Source organism: Ruditapes philippinarum, unplaced genomic scaffold (genome assembly GCF_026571515.1).
Source record: "Ruditapes philippinarum isolate M1 unplaced genomic scaffold, ASM2657151v2 ctg1658_1_1_1_1, whole genome shotgun sequence".
Lineage (NCBI taxonomy): Eukaryota > Metazoa > Mollusca > Bivalvia > Venerida > Veneridae > Ruditapes > Ruditapes philippinarum.
This window is the reverse complement of record NW_026857668.1, coordinates 191,990-216,139: the sequence shown is the minus strand read 5'-3', so window position 1 is coordinate 216,139 and position 24,150 is coordinate 191,990. Positions and strand designations below refer to the sequence as shown.

The following is a 24,150-nucleotide window of genomic DNA, read 5'->3' as shown; positions in this document are numbered from 1 at the left end:
TCATCGTCTGCTAATGTACTGATCACACTCGCCTCGGATGTGATACGCACACAATAACAGTATGTATAGGTCATATTTTATTTTAAAAATTTTAAAATTAAAACGTGAAGATGATGTGGCGTTTGAAAGAAGATATTGATTCGGATACTTTGTACAATAACGATGAGGAAATCGGCGCTAGTAGGCCCTACAGGTCTGTGTCCGCCCTGAAGAAGATCTTCATTTTTTGAAGGTAAGTGGCTGGTATGTAACTGTCTCTTCATTACATAATATCACGGGAAATTAACATTTAATTGCAATTACTGAAAAGTCTTAAACTACTGAAAAGTCTATCTTTCTATAAAATTCTCATTTTTTTGGCTTCGTTCATGCCTATTTTAGCCTCAAATCAGTATGAAAAAAAATAGTTTTATATAGAAAAGGTTTAGCTTTAAATAAAAACTTTAAGGAATTTGGCAAAGATGAAATATAATGAAAATTAATCTTTAAAGAAAATTATTTCAAACACTAATTTGTATTAAAAAGTATACTTTAATGATTATAATCATACAGATTATTTAGACTGTGCATACAGCAGGAGTGAATTTATTGATCATTAATGGAATGCACACAAAAGAGACAAAAGTTACAGTGATTTTTTCCAGGATTTTAGGAACACGACACATGGTGAAAAAAAGCATGACTGAAATTTTAAAGTGATTAAAATAAATGGATGCAAACAATTTCTGTCTATGGTGGCATCTTCAATTATTTAAGCACTATCATTACAGTGAAGATCGAAGCCCTTATTTGCAAAGATTCAATACTTTAATTTTGTAACTTTCAATTGGGAATTTTTTATGTGGATTGGGAAAATAATATACTATTTTCAATTGGGAATATGACCCAATAACGGCTATAAAATAAGCCAAAAAAATCCCTGCTTGAGTTAACAAGCTGCATTGTATTTATTTTATTTGTATTTGTTGTGAAATGATTTTATAACAGTGGGTGGTCAGTCAGGAAAACTTTATAATCAGTTCCAGATAAGGGCAACTGGTCAAGATACTATTGATTGATTATACTCTAAATCACTCATTTTATTCAATGACATAATCCCAACTTTTCTAGGAAACACATTTAGACCTGTGACAGTATGCTCATTTTTTAATGTCGAAGTTGAGCTGAATTAGCGATATTCAATGTTACAATCTCTAAATGATCAATTAATGAAACATGGATTGACCAATAATTTATAATGACAAACAAAATGATTAGGGTGAAATTAAAATTGCTTAACATAAAAAAGACTGCCCAACTTTTATGTGACATCCGTGCTGTTCTACAGAAATTAGAAACTTCGAGTTTGACGGGAGCAATAGCGACCGTAGAATGTTTCTAATTTCTGTAGAACAGCTACGGATGAATACTAACATATTTAGTGTCAACCTCATTAATGATTATGATCATGATGATTATATCAAAATGATCAATTGAAAACATTGGGACAAAATGTAAAGTTATTATGACTTTTTCCACGTTACAGCACTCGACATTAACATTTATAAGGATTAGCATAATATCACTTTAAATGTAATTTTAAGGCATAACAATAATAATGTCCTGTACTTACTAAGGTATTCTGGTGGAACACTATTTCTTTAATAATTAAATGCCCACGCTGTTATAATAACTACCACATTTTTTCATTCATTCTGACTATTCTGCAGTCTGTACGGAATTGCTTATTCAAGAGTTATAAATTACATTCAATAAGTTTTTTCCAAAGCGATGAGATTTGCAACAATAATGTTACACATGTATATAATGATCCCGGTAACACAGTCATGTGCATACCAAATTAGACACCAAATAAAAATTGTAAATTTTCAAATTTTTCTGGTACACACAGTATATTATCTGCATCTTCTACAGTAGGTATAATACTTACTGGAACACAACATGCAGTTACAGTTCCATTTGCAGTGTTCCCTATATCTACAAATTAACTGCTACAATAAAATTCAAAATAACCTGTTCAGGTAAAAGCTTTTTGACATAGTTCAAGTATCTTTTTAAAGACACTTATGTTTAGGATAAGTATTTAGTTACGCAGCGGGCAAGTCAACTATAACAGTAAAACAGTTATCAAATTGTGATTTTCCATCTTAAGGCATGCAGGCTTGCGATATAAATTAAAATATTGACAAATTAATCACCTGTCAGCGTAACATACTAGGTATGGTTGCCAGTTAATGTTCTAGTTAAATATCAATGCAAGACTGGTCCGAATTGTACTCTTTTTTTTTTTCTCGCGAAAAATAGTTTCTGTAAATAAACATGTTATTTTTTTCTTCACCTAAAGAAATATTTAGTGTTGTGTTAATTTCAAAAGACTATTAAAGGGACTCCACTGAGGTTTTTTTGACATGACGGAACTGGAAATATTTTTTTGAGATTATTACTCCATTTGATGCAGATCTATACTAATTACTTACATGTGCAAAATTTCAGATTCTTAGCTTGCTCCATTTTTCCAGAATAATTATTATAATAGTGAAAAATGACCCAAAATTGAAAAGCGTTTAAACGCTTTACACATAAATCAGACTGAGAATGTCACAAACATATCATTTTTAATGTATTTCTTTAAAAATTTTGGTTATATTTTATAAATATTGATGTTTTAAGTGCTCATGTATATGACTGTGAAAAAATTAAAATTCGAAGAATATGAGAGCTATTGTAGTCGCCCCGGCGTCCGCGTCTATGTTGGTTAAAGTTTTTTGTAAATTCAAATATCTCAATTATTGCTTAAGATATTCAGTTGAAACTTACAATACTTATTTATAGTAACAATGTACATCAGATTGACAAGTTGGATAACTCTGCCTACAATATTGACAAAATTATGCCCCTTTTTAACTTAGAAGTTTTGGTTAAAGTTTTTTGTAAAGTCAAATATCTCAATTATTGCTTGAGATATTCAATTGAAACTTACAATACTTATTTATAGTAACAATGTTCATCAGATTGACAAGTTGGATTACTCTGTCTACAATATTTACAGAATTCTGACCCTTTTTAACTAAGAAATTTTGGTTAAAGTTTTTTGTAAAGTCAAATATCTCAATTATTGCTTGAGATATTCATTTGAAACTTACAATACTTATTTATAGTAACAATGTACATCAGATTGACAAGTTAGATAACTCTGTCTATAATATTTACAGAATTATGCCCCTTTATAACTTAGAAATTTTGGCTAAAGTTTTTTTGTAAAGTCAAATATCTCAATTATTGCTTGAGATATTCATTTGAAATTTACAATCCTTTTTTATAGTAACCATGTACATCAGTTTGCAAAATTGCATAACTCTGCCTGCAATATTTACAGAATTATTTGCCCCTTTGAAACTTAGAAATTTTGGTTAAAGGTTAAAGGTCTTCAAAGATATTTACTTGAAACTTTACACATGTGCTTAGGGTCATAATTGGAGAGTCATAATTGTATGTCACTGACCAAGTTCCATAACTCTACTCGCATTTAGGCTGATTCATCTTCCCTTTTCTACTTAGTCTCTTGGTTAATGTTTACATGCAAGTTTTACATATCTCAATAACTATTAAAGATATTTATTTAAAACTTCACATATATGCATTTAGAATCATAATTGTAGGTCACTGACCAAGATCCATAATTCTATCTTGCATTTAGGCTGATTTTTCTCCCCATTTTCAACGTCAATTTTATGTATTCATAGGTAATTAGCATTATTATACTTAATAAAACACCCTTGTGACAACTTTTTGAATAGTCGAGCCAATACTGTCCTCCGACAGTTCTTGTTTATCTTGTACTATATTTTCTTCTACAGAACCTGTTATACCTATTCAGACAAAGATTGTAAACTTTTGTGTACACAAAAAATGCAACGTCATTCTCACATTCTCATAGCAGCACAGTACTTAAATTATGGTCATGTTTTTTTTTTTCATGAATGAATAATTTTATATTTTTGCAGGTGAAGCTACAATATTTGTCTTGAACTTGACTTTACTAGCTGGGCTTATAAAGACAAGATATCCAGAAGTGATTTCATAGAGAAATGGAAATCAATAAGTAAGTTTTTTTTATCCAAGTCTTTAAATTTTATTTTGGTAAACAATAATGTAACCTTTCTGAATTATTGGAATACATGTACATTATTGTTTTGAAATTAGAACAGTTCATTAAAAATTAATTATACTTTTCCTTTTAATCTTCATTTTTAGCTCTACTTTAAAAAAAAAAAAAGGTAAGTAGAGGTATAGTAACAGTCATGTCGGGTTGCCATTGTCGTTCGCAAATTTACTTGATCATAAATTTTTAAGTTCTTGGTGCATTAATTAAATGTCTTAATACCTGGCCACAATAACCCTTGGGACAAGACCTTCAAGTATACCAGACTTACCTTGACCTTCAATCATAAGTGCACAGTTTAAGATGTAAAATTGAATTTCAATATCAGCTGGCCTAGATCAATTTCTTGGCCTTTGATGTACAGCTATGAAATTTGGACCACAAGCACAGTTTTAGATGTAAAATATCAGCCATCCTTTTTTTTTACATAGTTGCCTACTTTCTTGTCCTTTAATGTACAGCTATGAAATTTGGACCATGTGCACAGTTTAAGATGTAAAATTGAACTTTGTTATCAGCTGACCTATATTTTGACCTAGTCATCTATCTTCTTGTCCTTTGATGACTACAGCTAAGAGATTTGGACCCTGTCAGTGTGCACAGTTTCAGATATATTATTGAATTTCAGTTTTTGTCAAATATCAGATTTCCTAGATTTTGAACTATTGGCATACTTTGGCTTTTTTTTTACTTTTTTCTAAAATTTCTGTTTTAACATTTCTTTAAAACTTTAAATTTTAATTTGTTTGCATTTGGACAAAACAACACATGTTACCAAACATACATGTTCAATGATTTAGATATGATCTTTAGATGACATTGACAGTTGTTTAATTTATATTAAGGGGCAATAAAACATGAAAGCCATTTTTGTTCCCTAAAATGGTGACAGAATATTTGTCTTTTTTTCTCAAAAACTATCAAAAGTTAATCTGACAAACATTAAATATTTCTTGACTAACAAGGAAAGGTTAGTCTGCCAAGCACTTTTCTAGAATTAGGCCTGCTTAGAACTCCTGTGTTGCTTCTAACTATCTAGAACTTGTGAAAAGTGGAGCTTGGTCTCTGACAGAATTTGATTAAATAAACATCTAAACTAATTAATTCAGTATATCTGAAACCACTCTAGGTATTAAGTTGGTAAGGTACAAGAAAGGCGTATCTATACGTCGGGAGATAATGTACAAAAAAGGCATAGCTGTCTGTGAGTCGGTTAAGTTGAATAACTTTAAAATATATTCTTTTTGTTTGCAGTACCTAGAAGCATGTGAAGTGGAGATGAAGTGATGCTGAGAACTTTCAAGGTATATTTTGCTATTTTTGAGTAAACCTTTGACATAAAGTGTAACTCCCTGCATTTTAGAATTCCTTTTTTGCTCGACTATATGAAGTATATGGAGAGCTGTCCTACTCACCCCGGCGTCTGTGTCAAGATTTCAGATTAAAGTTTTGGTGCAGTAAAATATTTTGGACTAACTTTTTATTGTGCCCCCACCATAGGTGGGTGGGGGCATTTAGATTTACCCTTGTCCGTCTATCCGCACTCACAGGACAGTAATTATGTGGCTAGAGGGACAATAGGTAACTGTTCTTTCTCTTTGATGTCATTCATTCCGTAATGCTTTTATGTGGCTATTTTCTTTTGTGTGGCTAAAAAGAGCAATAGAGAGAACAATAAAGTAGCCACATTATTACTCTCCTGTTAGAACGTCCATCCATCCGTCCATTCTCTTTTTGTGTCACACTTAACTCAAAAAGTAATTGATCTAGAGTCATGAAACCTTACAGGAATGTTGATCAGCATGTGAAGTTGTGCACCTGGGTATTTTCATGTGAATATATTATTCAGTATCTTCAGAGTTATGTCCCTTGACTTAGTAAAAATTTGCAAGTTTCAACAGTTACTTGTGTCGCAAGTAACTCAAATAATATTTTACCTAGAGGCATGAAACCTTACTGGAATGTTTATTAGCATGTGTAGTTGTTCACCTGGGTATTTTTGTGTGGATATATTTAGTATTTTTAGAGTTATTGCCCTTGACTTAGTAAAAATATCCAATTTTCAACTTGTGTCGCACATTGCTAAAAAGTATTTGACCTAGAGTCATGAAATCTTACAAGAATGTTGATCAGCATGTGTAGTTGTGCACCTGGGTATTTTTGTGTGGATATTTTTAGTAATTTTATTGTTATTGCCCTTGACTTAGTAACAATTTACACTATTCAATTTGTGTTGCACGTAAATCAAAATTTATTTGACCTGTAGGCCTGAAAGTTTACAAGAATGGTTTTTTTTTTGTGGATTTATTCAGTATTTGTAGTATTTGCCCTTTACTTAATAAAAGATTTTTAGTTTTCAACTTGGGCACATGTAGCCCAAAAAAAAATTTGACCTAGAGACATAAGATTGACAAATCGGTGGAGTGTGCGGGCACCCGTGTCCTATGGACATATTTCTAGTTTCTTCAGGTATCAACTTCAAACTTCAAATATATGTTCCTTATCATCAACCACATGTCATGTGACAAGGTTCATAACTCTAGCACCAATATTTTCAGATTTATCTCCCCTTGAACTTAAAAAACTATTATGTTTTACTACAACTTTTTCATTTCTTAAGGTATCAACTTCAAACTTCAAGTATATGTTCCTTATCAGTAAAGTATTTTTGACTGTTACTTCTTTATTTCATAAGTGATCAACTTCATACTTCAAATGCATGTTCCTTATCATCAACCACAGCTTATGTGACAAGGTTCATAACTCTAGCACCAATATTGCAAGAATTATCTCCCCATTAACTTAGTTTTTTTTCTTGAAAAATGTTATTTTTTACCATAACTTCTTTAGTTTTATAGATATCTACCTCAAACTTCAAAAACATATTCCTTATCATCAACCAAATCTTATGTGACAAGGTTATAACTCTTAAAGCAATATTTTCAGATTTATCTCCCTTTGAACTTAGAATTTCTTTTAAGAAATATCATAACTTCTTGACTTTTTAGCTCACCTGTCACGACATCTTATAAATCACTGAGCCAATTTCGCCCAAACTTCACAGGAATGTTCCTTTGGTGGTCACCTTTAAAAATTCTTCAAAGAACTAAATTCCATGCAGAACTCTGGTTGCAATGGCAACCAAAAGATTTAAATTTCTTCTTCTGAAAAACCCAAAGAGGTAGACCTTAGATATTTGGCACGATTCATCTTCTAGTGCGTGTCTACCAAGTTTGTTCAAATAAAAGCCCTGGGATCAAATTTGGCCCCACCCCAGGGGGTCATTGATTTTCCCTATATGTGTATAGTTAAAAGTTAAAAAATCTTCTATAAAAAAAAAACCGAAAGAGCTAAACCTTATATGTTTAGCATGAAACATCTTCTAATGGGTGTCTACCAAGTTAGTTCAAATAAGAGGCCTTGGATTTAAATTGGCCCGCCCTGGGGGTCATTAATTTTCCTTATATATGTATAGCAAAAGCTTAAAAAATCTTCTTTTAAAAAAAATGAAGAGGTAGAGCTAGGGTATTAAGAATGAACCATCTTCTAGTGAGTGTCTACCAAGTTTGTTCAAATAAAAGCCCTCAGGGGTAAAAATTTTGCCAGCCCCAGGGGTTCATTGTTTTTCCCTACATGTGTATAGTAAAAACTTCTTTAATAAACCCAAGGAGCTAGAGCTAAGATATTGTAATATTGTAATGGGTGTCTACCAAGTTTGTTGAAATAAGGGCTCTGGGGTTACGGGTCATTGATTTTCCTAATATGTGTAAAAAATCTTATAAAAACCCCAAAGAGCTAGAGTTTAGATACTAAGCATGAAATATCTTCTAGTGAGTGTCTATACCAATTTTGTTCAAATAAAAGCCGTGTGGTACAAAATTATCCCTGCCCCGATGGGGGGGGGGTCATTGTTTTTCCCTATATGGGTATATTAAAAATTTAAAATTTCTTCTTTTAATAAACTCAAAGGGCTAGGGCTTAGATATTTAGCATGAAACATCTTCTAATGGGTGTCTTATTGTAACCAAGTTTGTTCAAATAAAATCCCTTGGGTTAAAATTTGCCTGGCCCGTGAGGCCTATATACAGGTGAGCGATTTCAGGGCTATCATTGCCCTCTTGTTAAGGTATCTTCTTCAAACTTCAAATATGTTTTTCTTATCACACATGTTGTGGCAAGGTCAATAACTCTAGTGTGACTATTTCAAGAATTATTTCCCCTTGAACTTGGAATTTATGTAAACAAATATAACTGCTTGTCATAAGAAGAAATAATTTTATATTATAATTGATTTTCCTATCATAGTTTTGTCTTCCTTACTGCATCCAGTATTTAATTAGTCGAGCTTCTCTGTCTCCTGTGACAGATCTTGTTGTTGTACATATTCAGTGTCAATTTTACCAATCTATTACTATAGCATAATAATATACATGTATAATTACTTATCATTATATAATAAAGATGTACATGTACCTGCACTGTTTGAAAATTGCATCTATTTTGACATCAAGCATACTTGACTCCTAGCATACTTGACTCCTGGCATCAGTGTTTGCTCAAAATTTCCTATATTTTTGTGTGAAAGGGTCGTAACTGAAACTTTATCAATAATCTTTTTTTGCATACAAATAGAATTACCTTACCAATCAAAGATAAATCAATAACTGAATGAATTTTAGCCCAATTCCAAAATCAAATTAGAACTTCGTAGGATGATAGATCTTATTAAGAAAAATTGCAGTGCACAAGAACCAGTACTTTGCCTTTCTTTTATTTTGAGTTAGTGCACTTTGTTAATTTTCATTTGTTAAATACTTAATTTTTGTCCAGGCCATTTCTCATATATAACAAAAGCTATGGACTTGAAACTTCAGAGGATGATAAATCTCATTAAGAAAAATTGTATTGCACAAGAACCAGTACACTGCACCTCTTTTATTTTCAGTTATTGCCCTTTGTTAACAATAATACTTAAGTTTTTACAGGCCATTTCTCATAAATATAAAAACATAAAAAAATAAAGCTATTGACTTGAAACTTCATAGGATGATAGATCTCATTAAGAAGAAGTGCAGTGCAAAAGCACCGGTACTTACCACTTTATAATTTTTCAGTTAATGCCCTTAGTTAATTTTCATTCTTTGTTTTTGTCTAAACCATTTCACAGACACTTGGGGTGTGGAGCTCAAAACGCCTTTAAAATCCAAATAAAAAGCATATTTGTCAATCCCAGCACATGAACTGATCATATATATATCAATAAGTCGTTATTATTATAGTCGTTGAAATATAAATTTTTTTTCAAAACGGCTTATATTAAATTTCTTTGATATATATGATCAGTACATGTGCTGGGATTGACAAATATGTTTTTTATTTGGATGTTAAAGGTGTTTTGAGCTCCACACCCCAAGTGTCTGTGGACCATTTCTCATATATAATAAAAGGTATGGACTTGAAACTTCTGTGGACCATTTCTCATATATAATAAAAGGTATGGACTTGAAACTTCTGAGGATGATAGCTCTCATTAAGAAGAAGTGCAGTGCACAAAAACCTGTACTCATCACTTCCTATTGTTTAGTAATTGCCCTTTGTCAATTTTCATACTTTATTTTTGTCCTGGCCATTTCTCCTAATTAAGCTGTAAAAGTTATGGACTTGAAACTTCATAGGATGATAGATCTTATAGTAAAGAAGTAAAGTGCAAAAAAAAACCGGTACTCTGCACTTCTTATTTTTTCAGTTATTGAGTTATTGCCCTTTATTGATTTTCAGGTTATTTCTCCTAAACTGTAAAAGCTTTGGACATGAAAATTTTGTAATTTCAAGGCCTTGAACTTAATTGCATCTTCACATTGAGTAGTTTAAGGGCCTTTAACTTAGAATGAAAAATAATCATGTATGCAAACAAAATTGGAACTATTACATGTATTAGAATGAAAATTAATGGTTTGTGTAAACAAATTTGGAACTAGATATTAATATTATTATCAACATTACAATTTTGTCTGCATGCGTGAGCATCCATGGGGTGATGACACATTTCTAGTTTTATCTTTTTAAAATGCAATTTCAGAAATAGTATAATCAATTATCACTCTTATCTTTAAAAGTGACCTATATACCATGTACTTGTTTCATTGGAATAAGTCAGTACTTACCTATGCATTTATATTATTAGTTATAAAGATTTTTTTGACAAGTTATATGGCCCTATATAAATGGTTATATTGCAAACAACAGTTTATATATGGCCATATAACCAGTGTCTGAAATATTTATAACAAATTTATGATACAGCAAGCATCTTTTTCAAGAGTAAAAAGATTTCGTCATAAATTTACAGCAGCCGTGTATATAAAATTGTATATATGTCACAATTGTCCAATGAAAAGCAATGTTACAACGTTCAGTATTATAAGTATATTTATTAACCAATGTCAGCAGGTTGGGGAAGAGTGTTTTAAGAGACTGTCTTATGTGACCATTTTTCTTGATTCCCAGAGTCGATCACTTTAAACAGTCTTGACTGTACTGAGTAACAAACCTTTAGCACAAAGGCATCAATTTGCACTTACTCTTAAGAGTGTTAATATTGAATTTGATATTTATAACATACTTTGTCAAAGAAGCAATTATTATGTACATATCGTATATTTACTCACTGACTTACTTTGCAGGAAACTTCTCAGTGAAATACGATGATGGCACACAAGAGTACCTTCTTCATGTTCTTCATGGGATAAAGCACAGGATCATTATAATCAGGAGTTACTCACAGGATCATTATAATCAGGAGTTACTCACAGGATCATTATAATCAGGAGTTACTCACAGGATCATTATAATCAGGAGTTACTAGTACTCAGTCAACATAGACTCAATTTTAGAAAAGAATTTAATGGATATTAATGTTAGCTTAAAAATATTTGACCTAGAGTCTTTAGTTTGTGTTGGGGCCCCCATGTCCTTTGGATACTTTTCTAGTTACAATTTATTTAGACATTAGTGTAAATACAACAAAATTAATTATTTAATGCTGTTCATGTTTGAACTATGTTTTAATCTTACCTACATGTATAAAAATCAAACATTTTTAGCTCGATTATTTGATAAGAATAAGTATAGCTATTGTAGTCACCCGAGTGGCGGCGTAACCTCCTATGTTAAAGTTTTTGTAATACCACAAATATTTTCAAAGTCCGTTATTAAGATTTTTCTTGTTATAAATAAATGTTCCGCCGGCAGAACAGAATCACTTATGATTATCTCCTATGTTTAAATTGATGTTATCATATTTATGATCCGTCAGCAGAACAATTTCAAATCAATTTTATTAAATGATATTCTTTCTGAATTATATTTTTAATTAAACCTAAAAAGGTTGTTAAGAATTTTCTTGTTATAAATAAATGTTCCGCCGGCAGAACAGAATCACTTATGGTTATATCCTATGTTTAAATTGATGTTATCAAACTTATGTTCCGCCGGCAGAACAATTTCAAATCAATTTTATTAAATGATATTCTTTCTGAATTATATTTTTGATTAAACCTAAAAAGGTTATTAAGATTTTTCTTGTTATAAATAAATGTTCCGCCGGCAGAACAGAATCACTTATGGTTATTTCCTATGTTTAAATTGATGTTATCAAACTTATGTTCCGCCGGCAGAACAATTTCAAATCAATTTTATTAAATGATATTCTTTCTGAATTATATTTTTGATTAAACCTAAAAAGGTTATTAAGATTTTTCTTGTTATAAATAAATGTTCCGCCGGCAGAACAGAATCACTTATGCTTATATCCTATGTTTAAATTGATGTTATCATATTTATGTTCCGCCAGCAGAACAATTTCAAATCAATTTTATTAAATGATATTCTTTCTGAATTATATTTTTAATTAAACCTAAAAAGGTTGTTAAGAATTTTCTTGTTATAAATAAATGTTCCGCCGGCAGAACAGAATCACTTATGGTTATATCCTATGTTTAAATTGATGTTATCAAACTTATGTTCCGCCGGCAGAACAATTTCAAATCAATTTTATTAAATGATATTCTTTCTGAATTATATTTTTGATTAAACCTAAAAAGGTTATTAAGATTTTTCTTGTTATAAATAAATGTTCCGCCGGCAGAACAGAATCACTTATGGTTATATCCTATGTTTAAATTGATGTTATCAAACTTATGTTCCGCCGGCAGAACAATTTCAAATCAATTTTATTAAATGATATTCTTTCTGAATTATATTTTTGATTAAACCTAAAAAGGTTATTAAGATTTTTCTTGTTAGAAATAAATGTTCCGCCCGCAGAACAGAATCACTTATGGTTATATCCTATGTTTAAATTGATGTTATCAAACTTATGTTCCGCCCGCAGAACAATTTCAAATCAATTTTTATTAAATGATATTCTTTCTGAATTATATTTTTGTTTAAACCTAAAAAGGTTGTTAAGAATTTTAATATATTGTAATAAGTAAATGTTCTGCCGGCGGAACAGGATTTTTTATGAATTTATAAATTTTTCCTTTGCGTTAGAGTGAATCATATTTCTGTTCTGCTGGCGGAACAATTTCAAATGATTACATTATTTGATTTTAATTTAAGAAATATATTTTTGACAAAATTTTGCAAAGGTGTTAAAAATTGTATCTTGTAGTAAATAAATGTTCCGCCGGCAGAACAGAATCACCTACGGTTTTATCCTATAGATGTTTAAATTGATGTTATCATACTTTTGTTCCGCCGGCAGAACAATTTCAAATCAATTTTATTAAATGATATTCTTTCTGAGTAAAAGTTATATTTTTGATTAAACCTTTAAAGGTTGTTAAGAATTTTGATATGTTGTTATAAGTAAATGTTCCGGAGGCGGAACAGGAATTTTTATGATTCTATCTTATTTTTGCATTCATATGGACTGGAATCATATATCTGTTCTGCTGGCGGAACAATTCCAATGAGTTCTTTTATTTGATTTTTACTTTAAGAAATGCATTTGTTACAAAATCTTGCAAAGGTTGTTCAGAATTGTGATATGTTGTAATTAATAAATGTTCCGCCGGCAGAACAGAATCACTTATGGTTATAACCTAGTATGTTTTGATACATGTTTTCATACTTATGTTCCGCTGGCGGAACAATTTAAGACTGAACTATTTTGTAAAATAACTTCATATATGTTTTATTTAATGTTCCGCCGGCAGAACATTTTAGCATTTTTGGATTCTTGCTATCTCGCAGAAAGAACTGCTAAATGTTCTGCTGGCGGAACAAATCATGATTTATTTGTGATAATATGCTGTATTTTTATAACAAAATGAAATAAATTTTGTGTTAAATATATTTTCAGATGTACTTTTTGTTGTTTTTCCCTTAAAATACATCTTAAAATATCCACTAAAATAGCTGAAAATGGCATTTTTAATTGGGAATCTGTGGATAATCCCTTTTTAAAATGGATGGAGTTATATAAAGATAACCATTTAACATAATCTACCATGAAATATGATGATGAAGATTTATCTTTAATGAAAAAAATATTATATTTGATATGCAATTTATATTTTTGCACCTGTGAAACTGAGACAGTGTATAACAAGATCATGAAAAGATTTCTTGGACAGAAAAATTTCCTGAGAGGAAAATATTTATCTAGGTTTTTTGTGTGTGTGTTTCAAACTATTATTTTTTCGGCGCATTAACAAATTTAATTGTTTATTTTACCTTCACTCCGTTCTGCCATAGGGTGTCAAGTGCTATTTTGCAGCTGTAAAAGTTGCCCCGTACTTCACTTCAGTGTTGTTATATTTTTCTGGTCCTTCGGGATCAGTGATGCCAGGACTTTTAAGTGTTGATCATTGAGTACCGCTCAAGCCGGTGCTAAGGGCGTGAGGGATGTTGCACTTATTCATTATCCATCATGTACATACTCAATCAAACCGAGTCTGCAATTTTCATGTAATTTTGTTGTGATTAATGCTTCCTAGGGTTCCACATTGTTTCCAGATTTTTGTAAACGTTTCAATGGCTAAAGTGTTTTGTTAAATAAGTCTGTCTTTTTAAAGCAAATCAATGAAAAATGATACTAATATTCTAAAATGTTCATATAACAATCTTTGCATAATCGTTTACTCTATTTACCAATTTTACACTGAAACTGTGCGGGGAAGTTCAAAATGGACAAAATTCAAGAATTTTTTAAAACAGGTTTTATGATAAATATGGATCAAGTTTATTTATTTGAGTCTTATCTTTTAAGCACGTGGTGAATTATTTAATAAAGATATAAGATGTAGTTTGTGTATTTAATATTTTATACTTCACGCCAATACTATCTTAAAGACGTGAGCTTAATGAGGTTGGCAGATATGTCTTAATAACCAGTGAGCTACATATAACCTTATTTAGTGATTTAGTGATAAATAGAAGTGATATAACACAGTACAATCAAACATGTAAAAATGGTTAGAGCCATGAAATAAATAAATGCATTGTATATATCTTGTTTTACTTTTGTTTGTTTTTTTTTGTTTATTGTTGTTTTTGTTTTGTTTTGTTTTGTTTTTTTTTTGTTGTTTTTCCGTCATCACTGAAGTAATTGTTTCTATATAAAGTGATTGGCGACGTTTTTGTCAAGCTGTTGAATAAATGTATAACATAGGTGATGGTTTTGACGGTCATCAAAAAGTGTTTCTTTCTTTTTGTCTTCTTTAATACGTTATTTGTTTTTTTTTCTGTACAATTTATACTCATAGTATCTGAATTATGTGATACGTTTATATGTTGTTGCTGAAAAAGATAAATGTGCGTTTTAACACGTACACTTTTATTAATTAATGTCCCAAGTGTCTCAGCTTGTCTATGACTTTTCATGAAAGATAAAGCTGCTATCAAAACACATTGAATGTCTCGCAACATGAAATCTATATACAAAAATGTAATATGTTTTATTCACAAAACTATTTTTGAGGCTTAATGGGCTTTAAACTATTTTTATAGTAATGCTATATAGTTTAACTTATGACGCTGTGTGTTAACTGTTTATTTTGTTTGATTCCCAGAAGAAATTATTTCTTCAACAGAATTCAACTTTCTTCTTCATTCGCAGTCGTTTTTTATCAATGTTGTACCAAACATTATAATGCATTGTTACACCTGTGTTATACCAGCTGGAGTATTTGATAAGCTTTCCCTGGCTGGATTATAACATTTCTGTGCCATTTGCGTAATTTGATATAGGAAATGTATACCTTTAGCACAATTTTTCGTGGAACTGGTTTAAATTTTTTGCCGTCTTTTTACGCTAAATGACTTCAAGTCATTAAACTGATTGCATAAATCATCATTTTAGCTAAAAGTACATCTACTGTACTTTAAATTTCACATCCTATACTTACGCGATAAGATAAACACCAATCATTTTAATCTTAGAATCGGTTTGTGTTTGGCAAGATAATGAAGATAAATGATGAATAAGATAAATATTGACGCAAATTTGTCATCATTCATAAAAATGATTTATACTTTTCACTTAAATTCATTCAAAAATAAATACGAGGCATCGTCCTGTCATAATACTATCAACAATTACATTCAAAAGAAGCCGCATTCAAAACGACATTTTTATAGAAAATAGTTATACGCGATTCACATTTAATTTTCTTTTGTAAATATACTAGATTCAATTTATTATTAATTGCTGTTGTATGTAAAATAAGTATTTTTGATATTTGTAAATAAATTTCTGAAATAACGTTCATTTGATTTAAAAGTTAAATGTCCTTTAACGTATATGTTAGGTTGTCTTTTTTATCCAGCGAAGAATTTGAGGTTGGATTTAAATGAGGTATTTTCGTTCTGATCAGGTGAATGAATATCGAAAGTATGCAAAAAATTAAATAAAAATCTATTCTGAATGTAACAGTTAAGTTTAGTATATTTTGTATGTAATTAATGCAAAAGATACCGAGTTGCGATAGAATAGTATATATACTTGAAATAAATTGTCAATAAGTAAATTTGATTCCTTGAGAAGAAATTTCATCTGCATAAGCACGTTCCAAAACGAGGTGTGGTCCATTTGCCTGCAACACCTGTACGTTGATACAAGTGCCGAAACTTCCTATTTGATATTTGTGACAAATTACCGATCAAAGTGAATATTTTGATGGTGTTTGTTCGTTCGTTCATTCGTTTGTTTGTTTGTTTTCTATTTTAGCTTCACTTTTTAACAAATGAATATTATGCTCTGTGTTATGGAAGATGTCATTTGCAGTAAAAGCTTCCTGTAACAGTGGTACGTGATGTTGTAAGAGAGATGTCTTGTGGTAAATCATTACAGTTTACTTAGTGCTGATAAATTACCATTGAACTTGTCAAACGTATCATTTCTCTTATCAAAACATACTTGTACCATTTGATATCAAATATTAACCCTCCTACTTATATCCCCTATAGATATTTGCTGACATTGACATATCTCAGAGAAATATTCAGGTAAATGTTCAGCAACGGCAGGGGTATCATCACATGTGCAATTCATCAGACGGATTGTTGAGGTCAAATATCTAAGATTGTTCAGTTGATATTTTAACAACATTATTTATTGGAAGGAAGAAATAAAGATGTCTTTAATGATTTCAGGTGAAACATTGACACACATTCACAGTATGTAAAGTGCGAGGAGGGCTAAAAAGAGATTTTAAAAAATCCGAATACGATCTTGTTATAATATGACTTCAGAACATTGGATGCAACAATGAAAAACAGGGGAGTATGTTTCTGTACTTGATATTAATTTTTTGCGTGTGGTCCTTTTACTAATCTGAAATTTACAGCTGGAATATTAATGATATATACTTTCAGAATAATTTGTTTAGAGTAAAAATAAACGTACGTGATCCTTTTATTTACACAATGTAACATATATGTTAGATTTTATAAGTTACGCAAGTCTTTTTCAAAACATTTCTATCAGTAACATAAACACTATTTGACTTTTATGTAATATTATACATAATCAATTGCTTTTCTTTTGTTTAATACAGAAAATGCAATTCCATCTTATCTACAGATCAAGAGAATCTTAAATCAAGACTATAAAAATTGTGTACTCACAAGAGGTATTTGTAACTTATAAATGCACACATGAATTATCTGGGGATAAAAATGAAGAAAAAATGGTTATGCATTAAACCGATGGATTAATGCTAACATAGACTAGGTTCTGGCAATCCGATATTAAAGTACATCTTTCATTTCAAGGTAAGTGCTGGTGAAAAATATTCGAAAACTAATTCTAAATTTACTCTGTTGGAGATGGAAAATATTATGTACACATGAATGTTTACTGTACATTTAAATGGTTAGAATATGCTTAAATTTTTCTTGAATTTATATTAAAGGGGCATTATGTCAATTAAATTATAATTGGCGATTGTACACTCAGGTACATTTTGTCACAACTCTTTTCAATTTAGTACTTTTTTGCATAAATAATCACTAATAAAATTATTTTTTATACATACGAACATGTAGTGAACTATATGTTTATTTATGTTTAAGTTATAACAAATTTTATGTTTTGCAATTGGGTCTGTTCTATTTTGTTAATTAACCAATTTATTTTCCGTTTATTTAGTTTTTGCTAATTTTCGATAACAAGAGCTGAGCATTCTGCAATAATTCAGATAGTTGTAACTGCAATCTATGCTTTTGTAATTATCAATTATTATCAATCACCATGATTATAGTAGACAATCGTTAGAAATATAGCAAATTCAGCTCAACTTGGCAGCGAAAATGAGAAAAATATCACCAAACAAAGCCACCTTATCAAACTACTAATTATATTTTCCTTATTTATAATGCATTGACTTCGCATATAAAAGTTTTTGAAAGCCTTCATGTAATGTTCTATTAACTTTATAAGAATAAAGTAAAAAGAAGCTGTTTTGGGTCATTTATGTGCACACAATTTTCCAAGAATGTCCTTTGTAGTACGTACTTTTTGCAAAATAAATACAATAACATCGTTTATGCTTCAGCCGTACGGATAAAAAATTCATGTAGAAAAACACTGGCTTTGCTTATTTTTCGAATCAAATTGTTCCTTCGTGATACTACCAAGTTTTCGTATCTTATTTTCTAATTTGTTTGTTTGTTTCTATTTCTTTCCATCCTATTCATGTGTAATTAGTACAAAACGAAGTTTTCAGTTTCCTTCCATTTTAATTTTTTCAGTATATAAGTAACGAATTTGCGGGGGGGGGATTCCGATATAGTTACACGAAAATTTATTTGGCAAACGTTCTGGAAAGAAATGTCTATCAATTATGGAAACTGCTACAAATAGTTTTTCTTACTTTTCATAAAGAAAATACACCACGATTCTCCGAACGGTCCTTGATTATTTTGAAATAAGAAGAAAAAATACTTATATCTTTTTTTTCGATTTAATGCTTTTTAACCTGTATCGGAACAACTATATAAACTGGAATTATTTGGATCGAGTCGAATGATGACTTTTTCTTTAGAACCTTTGAGCTTGTATTGTGCCTTTTGTTCTGAGACAACATCGTTTCAAAGAAACAGTGTTATATACCATTTAGATGTCAAAGAAGAAATTGCCACTTTATCTTGTTTAAATAATTCATTTTAATATGCATTATTCATAGATTATTTTTCTCCATTAAAGGTATAGCCTTAAAAGTAATGTGGACAGAATACAGAAAAATTTTCAACTTATCTTCAAAATGTGTATTTGTCAGAATCGTTATTGAGCCATTTAAGACTTGGTTTTTAAACATAAATACGAAAATGAATTTGAAATAAAGTACATTTTAAACGCAGATTTTTTTTCTCTGGACAAGAGAGATGTTGAACTTTTATGAATAGACTCATTAAAACAGAGTCTGCAATGTTCACCTTTTCTTATCGTGATTTGGTTGTCCTCGAAGGATCACCACATTTCCATATTTTGTTTGTTTGTTTTACATGTAATATACAAATGACTGATCAACCTTAACTTTGTAACAAAATGTGTTTTGTTCTCTGCTATGTACGGCTCAAGATCTTTTGATAAAGTGCCTGTCTGAGCACGCCTGCTATTTTGTTCAGAAAAATGTAGTATGTTTTTTCTCTTTCTGTTGACATATATTTTGACGTTTATTGTTAATGATTGTCTGTTTTAACACTGAAACTGTGCTTGTCTGTAGATATATGACAAGACCTCCCGTCGGAAATATTACATTTCCAGAATAAATGTCAATCTAAGATAAACTGGCAGCAATCGTTTTCTCTTTTTTATTCTTTTTTTTTTTTTTTTTTTTTTTTTTCGTGCTTTTTTTTCGTGCTTTTTTTCGTGCTTTTTTTCCAGTTATCTGTTGGGGTTTTTTTGTTGTTGTAGTTGTTTGTGTGTGTTCTTGCGTGCGCGTGTGTGTGTGTATGTGTGGTGTTGTTTTTTTTCTATTCGCAAGTTACTTTTGTTGATTGTACTCAAAATTCAGTTCATACGTAGATATTCTTTCCTAGTCTTTATGTACAGCTTATCATTACACTTAATATCTCCTCTAAAAATGCATTTTGTTATTTTGTTTTTAAAGATTAAAGAGTTGCATATGTTCAAACCCCGTCAGGAGCAGGCCGTTGTTTCCCTGAATATGAAACTTTTCATCCGTGGCTCAGTATAACTAGTTCCAGGATCGGATTAGAGAATTTGTATATAAGCTTATAGCTTCAAACAATCGAACTAAAATAAATTATGTATAAACTAAACTAATACTTATTTCATTTGAATTACAGTTGCTTTCAAAGTCTTATATCATTAGATGTTATTAACTTTTACAAGTTGTCTTAAACGTTTAGTTTATACTAATTTATTTTAGGTCGATTGTGTTGGAAGCTATAAGCTTATTGAAACATTCTTTAATCTGTTCCTGGAACCAACCAGTTCTAAGCAATGAATGCTAAGTATCTTGCTCACGGAAACAAAGGCTTATCCCTGACAGGAATTGAACATATGCGGCTCTTCAAATATTTTAGTAGGGGTATTGTTACGTACATTTAGAATAGGACAAAATACCTACGTAACTGAATTTTGAGTATAATCAGAGGCCTTTAACGTTTACTTGTTCTTTGAATTCACTTGAAAAGCTGTATATAGTATCTAGTAGCAACTGATTTAGATTAAGGGTTATATGATTAAAATGTAATCGTATAGAACATAAAATATTAGTAGCGTCTACATTTGTGTGCTGTTCAATCTCTAAGGCATTTTTGTTTATGATGTCTGCTTTGTAATTTTGTATGATAAAGTCAAGATATCAATTCTTCTCAAACGATGCCAATTCTGAATTTAAGTTATGATAAAGGTCATGTTGTTAAGAAACGCAAAAGTCTTAACATAGAGGTCATTTTTTCTGGCAACACTTACAATACTAAATATCTTAATTTGACTTGTTTATCCTTCAATCTGGACAAAATATTTTATCATTCTTTGGGAACATTTCAAAATATTTACTGACCGAATAAAGAACTGTGCAGACGATAATCAGACAGCAAAGATGTGTCGGCTGATCTTGGTCTGCATTGGTCGCATTGGTATAATAGTTATGTTGACGCAAGCAGGTTAAGGGTTAAACTATTTCCTTTTTTGTTGGGGAGTTTTTTAAATTTAAAGATCCTGGTATGATTTAAATTTTGAGGTTTGTTTCCACCTTAAATGAAAATTTTTTTATTTATATTTTTATAAAACATTTTAAATGAAAAAGTAAAATTGTATTTTAAAAAAATTTAAAATTTATATGTTTTTTAAAAATTATTTTATTATTTTTTTTTTTTAAAAAATTTTGCTTATTTTATAAAAATTTTTTTCATTAAAAATTTTTATTTTATAAATTTAAACCCAATTTTTAAAATAATCCCTTTTGGACTTAGAGAAAATTGATAAATCTTAATTTGAGCATCATATCTATGATATAAAACCATAAAAAATGTGTTACAGGATCTTTAAAGTCACAAGGCTTAGGCCGCCCCTGCTTATCTCGCAGGGTAGCTGGACATTGTGGACGGACTGCGTTAAGTTAACATTGCAATCCCTTTCTGATCTTTCATGTGCATATTTTATTGGCTTGAATAGCTATGTATGTAGTTATTTGACAAATAAAATAAATTGTTATACTTTAATTCAAACTCTCATAACACTACACGTTTGTAAAATTGATTTTCATTGAACAATCGAGATTTTTGTATTATCTATATACACAGCTGCTGCAATTTTATAATTACTTTACATTTTCATCATAGGAAACTTTTGTGCAGTATCATAAATATATCATAAAAACAATATAAACTTTGACAATCAATTGGCCGTGTATAAACGGTCATGACGTCATTTCCGGCATCATTTATTTCCAAGAGAGAAAAAATACCTCACTTTTAAAACTGTTTACCTTTGGAGGTCTTATCATATACCCGCATATACTTAACAATAGTAGCTATGTTAAAATAGACAGACGATATAAATAAACGTCAGCAACATGAATGTGAAAAGAGTGAATGAAAATAGTAAGATTTGCATTTAATTGAAATATCAGGCATGCTCAGACAGGCACAATTTGAAAAGGTCTATTGTTCTGTGTAAAAAACAGTACATTACTGCAACAAAGCTACTGGGGGTCGCATCAATCTAAATATATCATGAAGACGTGCATCAAATGTTTATTCTGGTTATTATTACAACAGTTGTGAGAATTATTGTTTAAAAATAGTTATGCCCGATTTATGCCCTATGTGCAAACCGTAAATGATATGTGTGTTTTTATATTTTTATTTATTTTATTTTTTCATTCCAAATTTTTTACATGTTTTGTGTCATTTTCTGGCATATTGAAATTGAACTTGTCCTCTTTAAATACATTGTACCGACTGTTAAGTACAAATGTAATTCATTTCCCATTCAATAACAAAGGATACTAGTATTTTGATTACAATTATATGGAAACGCGCAAATGACTCGAAAGCAGAATAACAAAATTACATGTATAAGATTTAATGCGAACCCAAAAGAAGGGATTGCTAAAAAAACGGCGAAGGCTTTTTCGTATACATTTCACAAGACCAATTTTACAAGACACATTTTAGAATTAAGAAATACAAAGATATTAATCTTTAAACTTTTGCTACCAATCTCCTATATAAAAAATACATATTTTTCCTTCATTGGTTTCAACTATAACTGTGATTTTCACAACATTTTCTGAATTTAAGGTAAATCTTTTCAAGCGGTCTGTAATTCAACCACATCCTAAATATTTCAAAATTTTTGCTTAGAATTAAAAATACATTTCTTTGATGATATGAGGAAAGAGGAATGGACCAGAAAGTTATTTAAAGAATATCGTTTTTATATATTCGTTTTTCCCGCTCTTTTTTCATGTCTTCGAAACCGAGATAACGTAAGATACACCCAACCATTCCATCGATTAACAACAATGCTTTTGTGTTTTTTGTTTGTTTTTTTGGAAAGTCATGGGTTTTCTTGACTGGTTTCATAGATAAGATTTTTCCCATCTTTTTCCCACTTTGATGTATGTTTTTGCAACACTTTATTTTATAAAGTTTTGTACCAATCTAAGTATTTCCTCTTCAAATCCAAGTTTTTGTCTTCCAAAAACTTTTATTATGTTATAAAAAATAACATGAAATGAATAAATGAGTTATTTTATTTTAAAAAATATTTTTTTTTATCTTTTTGCATGGGTTGTTTTGCAATGGTTGTTTTTTTTAACCTGTATTTCATTTTTTCCATATTTTCATATGACTTAACAAATCGAATTTTCTTCAAAGAGAGAGAATTTATTTAGGGAGGAGCGGAACAAATTCTTTCAAAAACTAGAAATGCGTCCATAGGGCATTCTGGCATCGGCATTCCAATGTTTTGTTGAGACTATGAATAAACAGCGCGGCGAATGACAGCGTGGCATGGACATGCCAGCGTGGTATGGACGGACAAGGGTAAATCTATATCCCAAAACCCTTAGAAACGGGTACGGGGTGGGTGGAGGCATAAAATCCGTAGTAACATCACAAAAGTATTTATATCTTTATTTACTGTATGCAAATTCACTGGTTTTTACAATAACAAAGTCGTTCATGCAATGATTGGACAAATGAAGATCAAATATTAATCAAGGGAAAACAAAAATATAGCATATTTAATAGCATATTAAAGACACAATACAGATTCAAGCCATAAGTTTATACAACAACTGTCCAAACCGTTCGCTTTTACAAACTAGTAAATATAAGAAGCAATGTATTTAGAACATAACATCTGTATTATAGCTATAAATAATGATCTAAGACAAATACAACGTACCTTTTTTAGGGATTAGAAATGATTGTAACAATGGAAATATGATGGTACTCTAAAATGGTTAAAGAGTAAGTCTTTGCAAATAATTAGTAATTACCAATACTGACAGGAGTGTGTTATCCTATTAATAAAAATCTTCTCTACTTGGATATACAAAAAGTGAAATCTCACCAAAAATAAACATATATTCTCTTTCTCTTTTAATACCTCACTGACAGAAAATAATCAATTTATGGCTTGACTTGTCTTCCAAGGCCAGGCTTAAAACATCTTTGTTTCCCCTCCAGCTACCCAGGCTAATTAAGGTGATGTAGGTTGAATCTTTCTAATCAAAACTGTTTTTAATAAACATATTTATTCATACAAATTTTTTATAGATTTAATAAAAAAATGTAAATAATTATCATAAAGTGAAAGCTTTATTCAAGACACATACCATTTTGTAAACTTACAATACAAAACACATGATAAATAGAAATATGCCATTGTCATTGACAGACTGCCTCAATGTATTAAGGGGGAAAAAACATTTGGAAGGGTAGCATATGATTTTAGAAGAGGAGAAACAATTTTTAGGCCCAAATATAGGACAACA

The 24,150-nt window shown here is 30.3% G+C and overlaps 1 long non-coding RNA gene across 1 annotated transcript; it reads left to right on the top strand.

Moving 5' to 3' along the window:
- The first annotated feature begins 23 nt into the window (after nt 1–23).
- Nucleotides 24–13,522, top strand: LOC132750542 (uncharacterized). Its single transcript, XR_009628564.1, has 4 exons — nt 24–232; nt 4,005–4,102; nt 5,417–5,466; nt 10,846–13,522. It is a non-coding gene; the product is annotated as an uncharacterized LOC132750542 (long non-coding RNA).
- Nucleotides 13,523–24,150: the final 10,628 nt, after the last annotated feature.